General features: G+C 42.9%; 1 non-coding gene across 1 annotated transcript; it reads left to right on the plus strand.

The window, feature by feature from the left end:
• The first annotated feature begins 2,402 nt into the window (after nt 1-2,402).
• On the plus strand, nt 2,403-2,506 carry LOC112718533 (small nucleolar RNA R71). The gene has a single exon (XR_003160869.1). It is a non-coding gene; the product is annotated as a small nucleolar RNA R71 (small nucleolar RNA).
• The last annotated feature ends 366 nt before the right edge of the window (nt 2,507-2,872 follow it).

Here is a 2,872-nt window from a genome sequence, read left to right on the forward strand (position 1 = left end):
GGAAGAGGAGGTTGATGTGAATGGTGCATGGGGTAATTGGGAAGAGAAATTGATGTGATTGGTGAAGGTTTTTGGGAAGAAAATGAGATTTGGATTAGGAGAGTGTGAATAGGATTAAAAGAAAAGGTAGGTGGGGATCCTGTGGGGTCCACAGGTCCTGAGGTGGGGATCCTGTGGGGTCCACAGGTCCTGAGGTGAAAAGAAATACCATTCCTTCACCCTATAGGCGTGTAAATTGCCTTCATGCACCATTCTGGCGTTCAAACGCCCATTGGTGCATGTTCTGGGCGTTAAACGCCCATGTGATGCTTGATTCTGGCGTTGAACGCCAGTTTCAAGCTTGTTTCTGGCGTTCAGCGCCAGATTGTCCTCTGCGTGCGCATCCTGGCGTTAAACGCCAGGATGTTGCTTGTTTTGGGCGTTCAGCGCCAGGAAGATGCTCTGTTCTGGCGTTGAACGCCCGCCAGATGCATCTTCTGGGCGCTGAATGCCGGCCCGTGCGTCCTCCAGGGTGAAAATTTTTTTCTTCTGTTTTTGACTCTGTTTTTTAATTTTTTTTATTTTTTCGTGACTCCTCATGATCATGTACCTAATTAAACATAAAAATAACAAAGAAACAAAATAAAATAAAATTAGATAAATAAAATTGGGTTGCCTCCCAACAAGCGCTTCTTTAATGTCAATAGCTTGACAGTGGCTCTCATGGAGCCAAAGAGCAATCAAGTCAATGTTGTCTAGTCCCAACACCAAACTTAGAGTTTGGAGATGGGGCTTGAACACCAAACTTAGAGTTTGGTTGTGGCTTCACAACACCAAACGTAGAGTTTGACTGTGTGGGCTCTTCTTGACCTTGAACTGAGAGAAGCTCTTCATGCTTACTCTCTTTTGTCACAGAGGGATTGCCATGTGCTTGAAACACAAGGTATTCTTCATTCAATTGAAGGACTAACTCTCCTCTGTTGACATCTATCACAGCTTCTGCTGTGGCTAGGAAAGGTCTTCCTAGGATGATGCATTCATCATCTTCCTTCCTAGTATCTAGGATTAGAAAATCAGCAGGGATGTAAAAGTCTTCAACTTTTATAAGCACGTCCTCTACTATCCCATGAGCTTGTCTCACTGACTTGTCTGCCAATTGTAATGAGAACAAGGCAGGTTGTACCTCAATGATCCCTAGCTTCTCCATTACAGAGAGTGGCATAAGGTTTATCCCTGACCCAAGATCACACAGAGCTTTTTCAAAGCTCATGGTGCCAATGGTGCAAGGTATCAAGAACTTGCCAGGATCTTGTCTCTTTTGAGGTAGAGTTTCCTGAATCCAAGTATCCAAATCACGAATGAGCAAGGGAGGTTCACTTTCCCAAGTCTCATTACCAAACAGCTTGGCATTCAGCTTCATGATAGCTCCTAGATATTGAGCAACTTGCTCTCCAGTCACATCTTCATCCTCTTCAGAGGATGAATAATAGTCAGAGCTCATGAATGGCAGAAGGAGATTTAGTGGAATCTCTATGGTCTCTGTATGAGCCTCAGATTCCTCAGGATCCTTAATAGGAAACTCCTTCTTGCTTGAGGAACGTCCCAGGAGGTTTTTCTCACTAGGATTTTCGTCCTCCTCCTCCTTGATGCATTCGGCCATGTTGACTAAGTCAATGGCTTTGCACTCTCCTTTTGGATTCTCTTCTGTATTACTTGGGAGAATACTGGGAGGAGTTTCAATAACTTTCTTACTCAGCTGGCCTACTTGTGCCTCCAAATTTCTAATGGAGGATCTTGTTTCATTCATGAAACTGAAAGTGGCTTTTGACAGATCAGAGACTATATTGGCTAAATTAGAATTATTTTGTTCAGAGTTCTCTGTCTGTTGCTGAGAAGATGATGGATATGGCTTACTATTATTCAGCCTATTGCGTCCACCATTGTTAAAACCTTGTTGAGGTTTTTGTTGATCCTTCCAGGAGAAATTTGGATGATTTCTCCATGATGGGTTATTGGTATTTCCATATGGTTCACCCAGATAATTAACCTCTGCCATGGCAGGGTTCTCAGGATCATAAGCTTCTTCAGAAGCTGCCTCTCTAGTACTGTTGGATGCATGTTGCAATCCATTCAGATTTTGAGAGATCATGTTGACCTGTTGAGTCAACACTTTGTTCTGAGCCAATATGGCATTCAGAGCATCAATTTCAAGAACTCCTTTCTTCTGAGGTACCCCATTATTCACGGAATTCCTCTCAGAGGTATACATGAACTGGTTGTTAGCAACCATGTCAATGAGTTCTTGAGCCTCTTCAGGCGTTTTCTTCAGGTGAATAGATCCACCTGCAGAATGGTCCAGTGACATTTTCGAAAATTCAGAGAGACCATAATAGAACATATCTAATAGGGTCCATTCTGAAAACATGTCAGATGGACATCTCTTGGTCAGCTACTTGTATCTCTCCCAAGCTTCATAGAGGGATTCACCATCTTTTTGTTTGAAGGTTTGAACATCCACTCTCAGCTTGCTCAGCTTTTGAGGAGGAAAGAATTTATCCAAGAAGGCAGTGACCAGCTTATCCCAGGAGTCCAGGCTATCCTTAGGTTGTGAATCCAACCATATTCTAGCTCTGTCTCTTACAGCAAAAGGGAAAAGCATGAGTCTGTAGACTTCAGGATCAACTCCATTCGTCTTTACAGTATCACAGACTTGCAAGAATTCAGTTAAGAACTGATAAGGATCTTCAGATGGAAGTCCATAAAACTTGCAGTTTTGTTGCATCAAAGCAACTAGTTGAGGCTTAAGCTCAAAGTTATTGGCTCCAATGGCAGGAATGGAGATGCTTCTTCCATCAAATTTGGATGTTGGCTTTGTGAAGTCACCAAGCATTCT

The sequence above is a fragment of the Arachis hypogaea genome, chromosome 10 (genome assembly GCF_003086295.3).
Source record: "Arachis hypogaea cultivar Tifrunner chromosome 10, arahy.Tifrunner.gnm2.J5K5, whole genome shotgun sequence".
In the NCBI taxonomy this organism is placed as follows: Eukaryota; Viridiplantae; Streptophyta; class Magnoliopsida; order Fabales; family Fabaceae; genus Arachis; species Arachis hypogaea.